The sequence below is a fragment of the Triticum dicoccoides genome, chromosome 7A (genome assembly GCF_002162155.2).
Source record: "Triticum dicoccoides isolate Atlit2015 ecotype Zavitan chromosome 7A, WEW_v2.0, whole genome shotgun sequence".
Lineage (NCBI taxonomy): Eukaryota > Viridiplantae > Streptophyta > Magnoliopsida > Poales > Poaceae > Triticum > Triticum dicoccoides.
In genome coordinates this window covers 256,786,391-256,801,736 of record NC_041392.1, presented here as the reverse complement: position 1 = coordinate 256,801,736, position 15,346 = coordinate 256,786,391, and the positions used below count along the sequence as shown (strand labels likewise).

Below are 15,346 nucleotides of genomic sequence, written 5' to 3'. Positions count from 1 at the left end.
GGGGGGGGGACGGATCGGTGTGGCCGGCGTGCGGGGTGCGCCGCCAGGGCCGCTGCCGGGACGTGGGGGAGGAGGTGGGGGAGGTGGTGGCATCGACATGGCTCGGCGATGCAGTTGAAAAGGAAGTGGGCAGCGGAAGAGGGCTACAGACGAGAGAGGGGTCCAGCGTCTGATACCATGTATTCGGGAGAAAGAATGAGCAAATCCACCTTGGGTGGTGCTGCGTGTGATCTCTGTTTATATAGGGGAGGTACAGAAAGAGCGCCGGGTGATAGCGAGGGCGCGAGGTCGATCGTGGTGATCGTGTACAGGGACATGCAAGGGCATGCAGGACGTGGGCGAGCGGGGGTTCTATCTATACAACTGACAGATACTGCTTCTTGTGTGAACGCCCTATGAGGCTCAGTGACTGGAGCGAAGATGACTATGCAGTGGCGGCCAGAAACGAAAAGGATCAGCAGATGCCGGGGGATAGCGTTGCAAAGGATGGCTGGGGATCGGTGTCCGGCATTGCAAAGGATGAGTGCCAAAGGGTGCCCAGAATTGCAATGGACGATGTTGCGTCTGGGTATGCTAATGGTGATGGCCACGTTATCAGAGGGATGCCGAACCATGGAGAAACATGCTACATGAATGCAACGCTGCAGTGCCTCCTTGCGCTTGGTAAGCTGAGGACAAAGATTCGAAGTCAGGATGCTCATTTGGGGAGCATTGGTCTGCGCCTGCAGCAGTTGTTCGTAGAGACACGCATTTCGACTGATGCCAGAGGCATGCTGGACCCATGCATGATACTGACAGCTATGCTTGACCGTTATCCGAATCGGTTTGAGCCCTGGAAGATGGAAGACAGCCATGAGTTCCTTCTGTCTTTAATCAATGCTGTGGATGCGGAGGTGGAGGAGGAAAACGGTAGTCATGTCTTACAAGGGGGTGAAGTGTTTCCTACATTTCACGTTTCTCTTTTTCGGGGTCAGCTGTTTGAGACCACATCCTGCCAAAGGTGCCCGCCTAGTGATCCTAAACCCGTTGATTTCAGTGAACTCTATTTGTCACTTCCAGAGAAGGATCCTCCAGCCAGAAGCGTTGCATCACCACCAAGGAACAAAAGCCACGGATCTCAAACTGACAAGACTGATGAAGATAATAAGATTCAAACAATTGCTGAAGGCAGTACTTCTCCTTTTTTTTTCGAAAAGGGGGTACCCCGGCCTCTGCATCAAGAATGATGCATACGGCCCTCTTATTAACCAAAGCAGCAAAGTGTGCATACAAGGTTCCATAGTCTCAAAATCAAACAAAGAAAATGCAGCCCATATCGACACACAGACTAGCCAGAAATAAAATGCCACAACCGGCTGGCTAAAGAAGATAGGAAAACTAATTGCCTATCCTATTACATGACTGCCATCCAAACCGGTTGAAGATAACCCGAGCAGCCATCTCCCATCGGGTAGACCCAGTAACCAAATACTCCCTGGCCTCCATCGGAGTGAGTGACGACCACAAACGGATCAAAGCCGTAGCTCGGAATAGAACCTGCAAAAAATGAATTCGTGGTGTTCTGTTAAAAACCAAATCATTTCTGCACAACCAGATGGTCCACATCAACGCACAAACTCCCACCCGAATATGCCTTGCTAATGCAGAATCAATCCCATTAAGCCAAGTCCCAAATAAAGCGGTAACCGTGGTGGGTGGAGTAATATTAAAGGCAATATGCACCGTCTGCCATAGAACCTTAGCTAGCGGGCAATCAAAAAAGAGATGTTTAATTGTCTCATCTCGATCACAGAAACTACACCTAGTAGGTCCTGTCCAATTACGCTTTATCAAATTGTCCTTTGTGAGAATGACTTGTTTATGCACAAACCACATAAACACTTTTATTTTCAAAGAAACTTTAACATCCCATACCTTTTTGGACGTTGGAATAGAACTTGAGTTAATAACATCAAGATACATTGACCTCACTGTAAATACCCCATTCTTGGTCAACTTCCAGCGTAATACATCAGGTTGGTCAGAGAGTTGGACCTCCATTAGTCTCCTTACTAACTGGAGCCAAACCTCCCAACGATTGCCCACTAGCGACCGTCTAAACTGAATATTAAGGGGGATAGTTTGAAATACCGTTGCCACGAACACCTCTCGTCGTTGCGCAAACGATTAAAGAAGGATACTGCATAGCCAAGGGCGAGTCACCCAGCCAAGAATCCTCCCAGAAACGTGTAGTAGCACCATTTCCAAGGACCACTTTTGTCCTATTAAACAGTAATACTTTGACTTTCATTAGTCCCTTCCAGAAAGGCGAATCAGTCGGCCTAACTGATACCTGCGATAACGTTCTAGTCTGGAGGTACTTGCTGCGAATGATTTGCGCCCACATTGCTTCAGTACCGGACGCGAGCTTCCACAACCACTTACTAAGAAGGCATCTGTTCTTAACCTCTAGATTCTCAATACCAAGCCCACCTTGGTCTTTGGGTCGACAGATAATATCCCACTTAGCAAGCCGGTATTTTCTTTTGTGCTCATCACCCTGCCAAAAGAAACGTGATCGATAAAAGTCCAGTCTTTTCCTAACACCCACTGGAACTTCAAAGAAAGATAAGAGGAACATAGGCATACTTGTGAGCACCGAGTTAATCAAGATTAACCGGCCTCCGTATGACATGAGCTTACCCTTCCAGCAGCTCAGTTTCTTCTCAAATCGATCCTCGACACACTTCCACTCTTTGTTAGTTAGCCTACGATGATGTATCGGAATGCCAAGGTAGGAGAAAGGTAAACTTCCCAACTCGCACCCAAACAATTGCCTATAAGACTCTTGTTCGTCTTTGGCTCTCCCAAAGCAGAACAACTCGCTCTTATGGAAATTGATCTTCAACCCCGATAATTGTTCAAAGAGGCATAGTAACAACTTCATATTTCTCGCCTTGGCCAAATCGTGCTCCATAAAGAGTATTGTATCATCAGCGTATTGAAGAATAGATACACCTCCATCAACCAGATGAGGTACTAGGCCACCCACTTGTCCATTGTCCTTCGCCCTTCCTATCAAAATTGCTAACATATCCACCACGATGTTAAACAAGATAGGGGACATTGGATCTCCTTGCCTGAGGCCCTTGTGAGTTTGGAAGTAATGACCTATATCGTCATTTACTTTAATACCAACACTCCCTTTTTGCGTAAAAGATTCCACCTGATGGCGCCAGGCATCATCAAAACCTTTCATACGCAATGCCTGCTGCAGGAATGGCCACTTAACCTTATCATACGCCTTTTCGAAATCCACCTTAAAAATTACTCCATCTAATTTTTTAGAATGAATTTCATGGAGCGTTTCATGCAGGACAACCACCCCTTCAAGGATGTTTCTATCCGGCATAAAAGCAGTTTGAGACTGTTGCACCACAGAAAGCGCAATCTGTGAGAGCCTGTTCGTCCCGACCTTGGTGAATATTTTGAAACTAACATTGAGTAGGCAAATCAGCCTGAACTGCTCAATGCGCACAGCCTCCGTTCTCTTAGGGAGTAATGTGATGGTTCCGAAAATCAAGTGAAACAGTTGTAGCTGTCCCGAGAAAAGATCGGTAAACATAGGTAGCAGATCCCCCTTAATAATGTGCCAGCACTTTTTATAGAACTCAGCCGGAAACCCATCCGGTCCGGGAGCCTTATTGTTTTTCATTTGTGCTATAGCATCAAACACCTCCTTCTCCGTAAATGGGGCCAGCAAAATCTCATTATCGGCTACCGACAACTGAGGAACATCATCAGTCCTGGACTCATCCAAGGACACGGAATTAACCTCCGGCGGCCCGAATAACTGTCTATAATACTCAGTGATGTATGCTTTGAGATTATCCTGCCCAATAATTGTGCCTTCATCTTGCTCTAGCTGGAAAATACGTTTCTTACGGTGCTTGCCATTCGCAATCAGGTGAAAGAATTGAGTATTGGCATCCCCTTGGACTACTTTGCGGACCTTAGCGCGCAACGCCCACTTCAACTCTTCCTCGCGGAGAAGTTCTTTCAACCTCTTCTCAGCCTCGTTCTTAACCTGGAGCTCGGCGGGTAGAAGAATTGAAGATTCAGCTTTTGTATCTAGGGCCTGAGTAAGAGCTAGGAGTCTATCCTTTTCGATCTTATAAGCCCCACTTAGGTGCTTAGCCCACCCTCGTAAGAAACTTCTTAAGTGCCTTATTTTGTTCTGCCAACGTTCAACCGCCGTTTTACCTCCACCCCCCTTATCCCATTCCCTGGCAACGAGGTCTAAGAAACCTTCACGTTCGAACCAGGCCATCTCGAATGAGAAAGTGTTCTTGTTTCCCACATAGTTGGACTCCCCGGAGTCCACAAACAGTGGTGTGTGATCGGATATGCCTCTCGTTAAAGCTTGTACCGTAACCAGAGGGAATTTATGTTCCCACTCTACACTAGCCAGCACACGATCAAGCTTTTCATATGTTGGGTTTGGCAGAGCATTAGCCCAGGTAAACTTTCTGCCAGAAAGCTCTATCTCCCTCAGATCCAAGCTCTCAATAATGGTGTTAAACATAAATGACCATCTCCCGTCGAAGTTATCATTGTTCTTCTCCTCTCTCCTTCGAATGATATTGAAATCACCCCCGACTAGCATTGGGAGCTGTTCGGATCCACAGATTCAAACAAGATCCGCAAGAAATTCCGGTTTAAGCTCCGGTTGTGCGGCTCCGTAAACCGCCACTAAAGCCCAGTCGAATCCATCAACTTTTGACCTAACCCGAAACTTAACCGCAAAGTCCCCCATCACCACAGTCCTGACCTCAAGAGAATCGCATCTCACTCCCAGTAAGATTCCTCCCGATCGTCCACGTGGAGGCAGGCAATGCCAGTCAAAATCGATACCACCGACAAGAGAAGCAAGAAACTGAGGAGCAAAATTATCTCTTCCAGTTTCGGAGAGAGCAATGAAATCTAGACGGCGCTCCAGAGACTCCTCAGCGAGAAACCTTCTTTTAGCCAAGTCCTTAAGACCTCTGCTATTCCAAAAAATTCCTTTCATAGATCATCATGAAATTTTTTGGCCGTACGAATTCTAGCACTTCTACATACTGCGGAAGCTGGATACACCTTCCGCTTCCACTTACGTTTAGGTTGTTCAGTGCCCACCGGCCGGTCCTCATAACCAGGCGGCGGATCCGGTGATTGACGATCCCCAACATCAATACTAACCTCGTCCACATCAGACCCAATTGAATTTGGTTCAAGGTCCGCACACAAATTGTCTAACACTCTCACCCCCAACGCATCAATCTCCGCATCATTCATAGGCCTTACTGCCGCTAGGTTGCGAATGGTTTCTAAGGCGCGTTCCGCTTCCAAATCTAGAAGATCATTAACCGAGGTGGAGATTTCAGAATTATTATTTCCTAGCGAAACCCCTACTTTAGTTGCATTATGAATAATCTCATCCGTAGAGAAATGCATAATAGAATTGGATAAATTGACTGACATACCAGTAGTGACCTCGATGTCACGAAGCTTGGCCGCTCTCCTTGCGCACCTCTGCTGCATGTCATCAACCTCCGGTTGGTCCTGTAGACGGGAACTCATCCGTCGTCCCTCAGAAACCGGATCAGGGATTCCGCCGAAAGCAATAACCTCCTCTCGAGAAGCAGTACACGCAGAAGGTTGAGAGGGAATACTCCCGATGCCGGCAGTCAGGCGGCTAGGTGAAGTCAAAGCCAGCGCCGCCTGGCCGGCCGCCCCCTCCGCCGCACCCCTCAGGGCGGTGGGAGCCACCGTCCCAACCGCAGAGGAGGAAGGATGGACCGGGGACACCTTCCCCGGACTCCCGCCAAGCACTACAGTCGCAGCTGCCTCCGTCGAAGCCGAGGGGGAGGTGTGGGGAGCCTCCTGCCCCATACGACCTCCCCCGGGAACGGCCAACGCCGTCGCAGGAAGCGCCACCTGAGCCACCTGCTCCGGACAAACTCTAGAGCGCTCAACCGAAGCGTCCGCCCCCGGTCGCTCCCACAAAGAGGGCACCTCCCTCTCCGGAAACCCGACCTGAGCGGCAGAAGGGTGATGGGCCAAGGCCTCCTGCCTTAAACCCACCACGCTCGAAGTCACCTGTATCTCCATCGTCACAGGAGCCTGTGAGGGAGGCGAGAACGCCGTCTCCGAATCTCCCTCCACTCCCCGATCCTGGACACTGTGGTCATCTAGATCCAACTCAGGTAAGGAGCACTCAAACTCCTCAGGAGACTCCACCCGCTCACTCCATAATCTCGGAGGTGCAGATGAAAACTGAAGGGACCCAAATCGTAGTGTGGTCGACGGTACAGAAGATGTTGGCGCGGTCGGGCCTCCAGTGGTCTTAGCCACGGACCCCGGTCTGTCCTCCTCTCGACCAGAATCAGCACTCTCAGGCTCCTTGCGCCCCATGCCATCATCACCCTTGTGCATGTCAACATCAACGGCAGCAGGTGCCTCACCAAACAAACTGTCATCCTCAAATTCAATCTGAATGTTATACACCTGACCTCGATAAGCCCACTTCACCATATCAGGAACAAATTCAATATCCAAAATGCTGACAAAAATGCGAGCCAACCCCTGAGCTCTGGTGAAGACCATATCAACACGTTCTGGCTTTCCAACCAAAACAGCCAGACTAGCCACCACCCTGGCATCCTGCATAGGTCTGTGAGGAGCTCCCGAAAAACGCAACCAGGCCTGGGTTAGTGGCTTTCCCTGGGGCTCAGTCAATTTCCACTCCTGAAACTCAAGAATGCCCTCCGTACCTGGCACCTTACACATCCCAAAACTGAGTAACCTCTGTAAATCCTCTACCGAAGGAAACTCCACTCTGAACGCGTTAGGCTCAAGACTGACTAGCTCCCAGAGGAAGTCGCCCGGGGCCAGCTCCCGCAGCCGCTGCACAACCTGGACTTCAGAGACTTCTCCTTTAGTCACTTTAACAATCCCCGTTGTCACACTGCGCACCTCATCAGTGACTTCCCTCTCGACCGGAGACTCAAAAAAAGTAAGCTCAGAACAAAACACACCATACATCATGAGATTGGGTAGCTGCTCTCTCATAAGCGGACAATCCCCTGAGGCATGATCTGGCTTACCACACCCGTCGCATAAGGCCGCCTCACACTCAGCAATGAAGTGACCCTTATTTCCACACCGATAGCAAAGCATTTTTTCTTTCTTTCGAGCATACTTAGCCGCCCGGTCCAGCTCGGTCCTGTCAGAGCCCTCCACCGACACGACCTCATCCGAGGCAACCGCCTCAGTCGTAGCCGTAGCCACCTCTATGGCCATCTCCTGAGTGCCCTCATCAACCGCTGTCTGATCCACAACCACAGGATGCTGTCTAGGGCGGTAGCGACCACCCCGGCCACGGTTACCACGGAAACCACCGCGGTTTCTGTTAGCCGGTCCTGATGCCCCTTCGACGAAGCCTCCCATCGGCCCCAGGAAGGGTCTCTCTGTGGAGCCATCACTCTGCCAAGCATATCCCCGCCCACCACCTGTGGACGAGGACCCCCGGTGTTGTTCGTCTCCATACGCGTTAAGCCCATCATCTCCCCACTTTCCTCGAGGCACCTCCGAAACTCCCCCTGCTGCCGTAGCGTCCTGAAACTGCGCCTGCTGTAGGACCGGAGCCGCCGCGTTGTGCGACTGTCTAGCCACAAAAAGAGGCGGCCTAGCCCCGGTCTGAACTGCCGTGGGACGGAGCTGCCCACCCATAGCTGGTTGCTTCGCCGTTGGGTTGCCCCGCCCTGCAGCAGCCACGGGAGGAGGTGCCGGCGGCCGAAGGTCACCACGGCCCCTGGCAGGCCCTGGAGATCGATTCCCCGGCTGCTGTATCCCGCGTCCTGCAGCGCCGGTCCTGGGCAAGCCCCCATGCGGTGGAGGTCGGTAGCCGATCCCCCCCGGAGCCGCCTGGCCGGGCAGCGTGGGGGCGGCCACGCGTCTATCACCGGGCAGCGCGCCAGCACGTCCCCGTCCTGCGCCCTGCGCTGCCGGCGCCCCGCCGCGTCCGCCACCACCCGGCACCGGCGGACCTCCGCGCCCGACGCCGCCAGTCGCGCCTACCTGGCAGCTGGTTTTGGCCGGCGGCGGTCCTCCGCCCGCCATGCTTCAGAGCGAAGGAATCCGGCGAGCACGGCTCGCCCCTCGGTCACAGAAGCGCGGCCTCGTCGAACGTGGAAAAACCCTAGGACCCGTCGCCCGATGTCTCTGAGGCGCTACGTCGATCAGGCAATCACGTTCGACCTGAACCGCCGTATTCTCGCGTTCAATCTGGGCCTCATACCCGATTGACGTAGGCCCAGGGAGTACAGGGCCCGGCTCACTCAGAACCGGCCCACCGACCGTTCGGCCCAACAGATCGTTCAAACGATCGTCTCTCATCCGCGAGATCTCGCTGGCATGCCTCGCCGGCGATCTCGCTGCGGCCGCCGCCGGCACACTTCCCGGACGGGTCGGCCTCTTCTTCCTTTTGACTTGGATCCAAGAATCTGGATGAATCATATCGAGAAGCGTTAGGTTTGGTAGACTAACCTTGGGAAGGGGACCCTTCCATGGCCGGAGTGTCGTCGCCGCCGTTCGCCGATGCACTACGCGTCTAACCATCTCCGTCCTCTCGCTCGCATGAAGGCCAACCCTTGCCTGATCCTCCACCGGCAAGACCCGATCCACCGTCGAGGCTACGTCGTCCTCGTCGTATCCCGCATTGAAGAACTCGCAGAAGAGGTCCGATGGAGTGGGCGTTGGTGGAGTGGCCTCTGGATCCTCTTCCCCGTCTGCGTCATCCTCGTCGGCACCGGCCAATGCCCAGAAGCGGCCACCGACGTGAGGCCTAGCCGCGACCCCCGATCCGGTGCTCACCGGTCGGGCGCCCTCGGCGCCCCTCCCGTCGCCCCCTCCGTCGCCCCTCATCGGCATCACCACCCGACTGACCATCTCCTATTTCGGGTTCAGGATTGGGAGATGGGGCAATGGAGAAAACCCCCAGGCCATTGCAAGTTGGTAAGTGTATGCACTCCTGTACTCAACTTAAAAGGCAATGGTGAACCTCTGAGATCATACAACTTTTGAGGAAAGAATGCAGGAACATGCAGAATTGTGTGATCTACTAGTATTATTTGCTATTTCTCTGAAAACAAGCAAATGGTACTTTTTGGAATGGGACTTCATTACTAGCTAAGCAGAGAACTGTTATGGACGTTTTACACATGGATAAAAGAAATAGCAGGAAAATCTTTTTGGGTGGCTACATAAAATCCGACAGGATGTTTCAGCAGTCTTAACATGGCAAAGGTGTTCACCGTAGCGTAGTAGTTCAAACTGAAACTGCCATGGGAAGACCAGGGTCCTTACCATCATACAGTAGGTGTTACTCCAAATGGTTGGTCAACTTAAGTGTGTTTGGATACCGTCGGAAAAAAATAAACAGCTTAAAGTGTGCACAATTGTTATGATGGTAATTGTTATGGACGTTTTACACATGGATAGAAGAAATAGCAGGATAACCTTTGGGGTGGCTACATAAAATCCGACAGGATGTTTCAGCAGTCTTAACATGGCAAAGGTGTTCACCGTAGTGTAGTAATTCAAACTGCCATGGGAAGCCCAGGGTCTTTAGTCCTTACCATCATACAGTTGGTGTTACTCCAAATGGTTGGTTAACTTAAGCGTGTTTGGATACTGTCGAAAAAGATAAACAGCTTAAAGTGTGGACAATAAAGATTCTATGCAAAGGATGAGTGAGGGCTTCTGGTTGCATGGTCTTGCTAATACTAAGCCCTGTATGTTTGAATCTGCAGATTCTAGCGAAGTGAAGGATGTTGTACACGGTCATATGCAGACTCGGAAGAATGATGTCCCACAAGAGATCAATGGGGTGCCAATAGAAATTTTGGATTTCATTCCTGACTTATTTGATGACACTGAAGGAATGGAGGAAGCAACAATAGATTCTCGTAATCCAGAAGATAAGGAGACGACTTACTCAGTAAAAGTTACTACCAAAGAAAAGGAGGAAGCTCAGAGCAGTGATATTGTTCATGATGAGGCCGGACATATGAACTCTCTTGTGTCGATTGAGGACTGCCTGGAACTGTTTGCGCGTCGAGTGAAGGAACGTTGTGAGAACTGTTCCAAGGTTGCTGAACAGATCATGGCAAGCACCAATATAAATACGACTGTTGATGGAGATCAGACTGAGCTGTCAGACAGGAAAACATGCCCAAGTGAGCGATCTAGTGACTGTAATAGCTTGTCCGTAGAATCTCCAAGTAGGCAACCATATCGTTCAGATGTACATCATCAAGTTATACTCTCTGGAAACATAACTACTGAAGCAATTACTTCAGGGACGAGCTGTGGTGAAAAGGACTCCGCCTCTTGCAGCACAGCCAGTGAAAAAGCTGAAATTGATCAAGGTGTACAAGAAGCTGGGCTTCCAGCTGATAAACAGACTGACCTGCTCAGTGCCCAGGATAGTCCGGATACCAGCACTCAAAATCAGGGTTGTGCGAAGCAGGCAATGCTGGATGATCATATTGCCCAACAAATGGAGGAAAACCAAAATGAGCAGAAAGATGTCAACAGTTGTGCAATTCAAACACAGTTGATTAACAAGCTACCAGCTGTATTAATCATTCCATTCAAGAGATACAGCAATGATCTTTCTAAACTGAGAGTGCATGTGAGCTTTAAGGAGATTCTTCATCTTGGACCATTCATGGACCCCAGGTACCGACTTCTCACACTTCTACACAGCCATATGTAATACCTTTCTTCTATGTCAATTCTGATAAGTTTCTGATCTTTAAGTAAGCAAATAACTACTTTGTTTCATAGTTTCTTCCTACTTGCCATAGAATGCCTTCTCTTTGAAAAAAAAAAGAGATTTAAAAGACGCTGGCATTGTAGATCAAAGGATCATTCAGACAGTACATTTTTCATGATGTTCTCGTTGTGTATGGAATATTGTGTACTATGTGCACATTAGTTTTTTTTAATCTTGATCAGTAGATATCTGAAATAAACAGGCTCTTAAGATTGTGCAAATGAATGATTGGCACGCATAGTGGGAATTTTCCTGGCATGATCATCTTAATTTTCCTTAGCAGAGTTAGGTTAGGATATCTTCACTCTTGTTTCTCACTGGAAGAGTAACATGATTTAGATTAAAGAAATGTGAGCAAACAACCAGTCTTATAGTTACCAGGGAAAGATTTGTTACCAAATCAGCAAGACAATCTAAGGGCATGTTTGGTTTATGCCCAAGGTTGCCCTACTAAAAGGTTGGCCAGCCAAAATTTTGGTTGAGGTTTTGCTTGCCCATGAGTTGGCCAAAATTGGCTAGAAAAATAAACTAGAGTGGGCAAAAAAGCGTGGGCATTCCAAAAAGGTTGGCAACCATCAGACAAGTCCAGGCTTTTTTTTCATGCCAGAAAATTAATCGGGTAGACTTTGGTCACAATCCGGACATACCCTGAAGCTGCATCAGTCTAAACTGCATTTCCAATGCATACAGTGTTAATTTGTGCCTTTGAACACAACTTGCCCATTTAACCATGTAGTCTTGCAATCACATCTATTTCAGTGCTTGTGGGCTCCAATTCTTGTAAATGCCAATAGGTAACAGCTATCCTATTTATTTATTTGTTACTCCCTCTGTAAACTAATATAAGATATTTTAGATCACTAAAGTAGTGATCTAAAAGATCTTACATTAGTTTACAGAGGGAGTATTTGCGAAAAGCTATCCTATTTTTGTTGCATAGGAAAAAGGAAATATGGTGACAATTTGAGTGAAACTAGTTTGGACCATGTACCATGCATTTTGCGATTTGAGTATCAACTGAATTTTAGTGTTCACTCAGACTCATTTGGACCAGAACCATGTACATTGATTGAAACTAGTTTTTGTATAATGATATAATTATATTTGAATATGTATCAGCTATACTGGCTGTCTGCCACAAATTCTATTCAACATAGCAGTGTATCACTGGCGAAGTTATGGTCATGTTCTAAACTTATCATATCATGAAAAGTTATTATGGTGACATTTTCTGGTCTTTTTGGTGGTTATGCCTAACCTTGACCAACTTTTATTTTTGTCGAAGTTATTATAGTTCTGGATTAGTATTTTCAAAGTTAGATGGGTATACATCTTGCAGTGGCCTTAATTTCTTGGTATTCGAATCAGTCGCTTAAGTGCTGTCTGTTTATCTGATAGAGTATGCATTTTGTTGTTTTCAAGAAAGACAGGCCATTGTTGGTACTCAAGCTAATCATCAGTTTCTTGCTAACTGAAATCCTTACATATGAGTTAACTATTTTGATTTTGTCTTGCCTTCAGTTCTGAGGACAAAGATAACTGCAGCTACCGTCTAGTTGGTGTCATTGAGCACGAAGGGCATCAAATAAATAGAGGGCACTACATTGCTTATGTGCGGGGGGCGGGTCACAACCATCAGAGCAGTGGTTCTTCCTCGTGGGTTCGTGCAAGCGATCTCGACATCAAGGAAGTCTCCCTAGAAAAAGTTCTCAGCCGCGAGGCTTCCATGCTTTTCTACGAGAGGATGAACTGATGCATGTCCGGCATTCTACCCAACTAAGCAATTAGAAAGGCGCTGACAAAAGAAGCAGAAAGGTGAGATTAGCAAGCATTGTTTAGATGGCCAAGTGTACCGTGCTGCTTACATAGAGTCTGTCTTCAAGTCCAATTTTGTTGATTTTGGCGGGCTGGGTCATTGCAGTTGCAGGATTTTGCATTGGTTGCAACTTGTAGCGTGGTCAGCTGGAGAGAACCATTTTTCTCTGTCCATGAAAGTATAGTCATTCTTGTCGGAACGACATGGGATAGGTTCGACAGTGAATATTTTTTGTTAGAAACGAGATTGAATACACGTAGGAAGACACTGGATATTTTTTGCATTCTGCAATTAAATACACGTCTGAAAATAAGCAAGTAGGGTTCTGAACTTGTTTTTTCTGTATCGGGAGCATGCTCTGAGAACTTGCTGCCTTTTACTGAACTGGTAGGCTGAAGCTGATTTCGCTTAAAAAGAATAAAAATAAACCCGCGGCGGTACTCAACAGTTGGTTCCTGTCGCGTGTCGGTGTTTAGGTGTTGAAATGCGCAGTGTTGAGCAGCTTTGTTTGTGCTGGTGGCTCCGGTAGAGAGTGTGGGCTGCTTTGGTTGCTTCTGGGCCGCAGATGCTACTGCGAGTCTGCCACCGATGGTAGGGAGGGAGGGAGATTGGAATGCAAGCGAAGGTTGCATGTGTTGGCTGGGATAGATGGCGACTTGGAACTTTCCTCACCCCGCAGCGCCAGCGACAGTGTCGCTATATATGGTGGAGCTTCCAAGGGGTAGAAAATGTGCTTTTTAACCCTTTTGACCGTCCTTTGTTCCTCCACCCGATCGAAACAGAGTGGCGAGCCGTGACTAGGGAGAAGCATCGCAAGTCGGTCGGCGCACCGGCGTACCGCACAGATGGCGACGTCAGGCCAACTCCACCGCGCGACTCCAAACGGACGTCCGTTTTGTTCTGTTTTTGTCCTTTTGGGTAGGAATTTGAGATCGTGTCCGGGCCTGTCCTGGGATGCGGTGGTCGTGCGCCCAGCGCGCGGCCGCATCCTTTTGCCCCGTCTTGTCCGTCAGGGCCAAGAATTGCCCAAATTTACATTAAAACTAGTTTCGAACTCAAATATTTGTCTGAAAATTAAAATAGTTTTTACAATCCAATTGAAATTGTCTTGACTGAACATAAAATGGACAAATACATCTATTGGTTGCCAACGTGATCCCACACGTGCTCAACCAAGTCATTTTGAAGATTCACATGAGTGCCAATCATGCATCTCACGGTGGAATTGGGCAAACTGTTCAAATGTGACCGGGTCTTGATGCAGGGGCTCAATATTTTCACCTTGATAATCAAATCCTTAGTCGAAGATACTCTCATCACGCTCGTCCTCGACGATCATGTTGTGCATGATCACACAAGCAGTCATCACCTCCCAAAGCTTCCTTTCATCCCATGATAGTGCAGGGTTTCGAACGATACCCCACCGGGATTGAAGCACACCAAAAGCACGTTCCACATCCTTTCTAACACTCTCTTGCATTTGGGCAAATCTCTTTCTCTTCTCACCTTGGGGTTTTGAGATTGTCTTCACAAAAGTTGACCACTGAGGATATATACCATCTGCTAGATAGTATCCCTTGTTGTAATGGTGGCCGTTGATCTCAAAGTTGACAGGTGGAGAGTGGCCTTCTGCAAGCCTCGCGAAGACTGGAGAACGCTGCAGCACGTTGATATCATTGTGAGAACCTGCCATGCCCAAAAAAGAATGTCATATCCAAAGATCTTGTGATGCCACCGCTTCTAATATGACAGTGCACCCGTTAACATGCCCCTTGTACTGGCCCTGCCAAGCAAATGGACAGTTCTTCCACTCTCAGTGCATACAATCTATGCTGCCAAGCATACCTGGAAAGCCTCTAGCTGCGTTGGTCGCCAACAATCTCTCTGTATCAGCGGCAGTTGGCTGTCTCAAGTACTCTGGGCCAAAGACCTCGATCACAGCCTGGCAAAACTTGTACATTGACATCAAATATGTTGTCTCACTCATACGCACATACTCATCCACCAGATCGTCTGGAATTCCATATGCAAGCATGCGGATGCCCGCGGTGCATTTCTGGTAGGAGGAGAATCCAAGCTTGCCAAGGGCATCCGTCTTGCACTCGAAGTATGGGTCATGAGCAACCACTCCCTCTCGAATACGATTGAACACATGCCTGGCCATACGAAAACGGCGACGAAATTTATCCGGCCTGAAGAGTGGGGTGTTGGCAAAGTAATCTGCATAGAGCAGGGCGTGGCCTCTCTCTCTATTGCGGTTCAGGTTGGGAGCACGGCCAGGGACTGACCCCCTGTACCGAGGAAGCTGCCGTTGAATATGGTCGTGAACGACCAGTGCAGCCACCACAAGATCGTCATCATCCGACGACGAATCGTCCGTTGAACAAAGGAAGTGATGGTAGAAAAACTCGTCTCCACTGTCCATACCTTTGTTGGCAAAAGGCCGAACACCTTGCGCTCGTGGTGGCGAAGAGGCCGCGATGATCACCTCGACGCAGCAGGGTGGTTGCCGGCCGGCTACAGGCCGCTCTGGAGCTCTCGTCGGAATCTGCCTCGGCCGCCGTGGTATGTCGCCGGCAGTCGTGTCCCCTCTACCACCGGCAAGGACGGCGAGGGCCAAACCTCCTCCGATCGACGACCAAAACTACGGCGGAAGCGCGGGCGTGGTG

At 49.1% G+C, this 15,346-nt stretch overlaps 1 pseudogene; it reads left to right on the top strand.

Moving 5' to 3' along the window:
* Window positions 1–12,968, top strand: part of LOC119333443 — a 25,958-nt pseudogene extending 12,990 nt beyond the window's left edge.
* The last annotated feature ends 2,378 nt before the right edge of the window (window positions 12,969–15,346 follow it).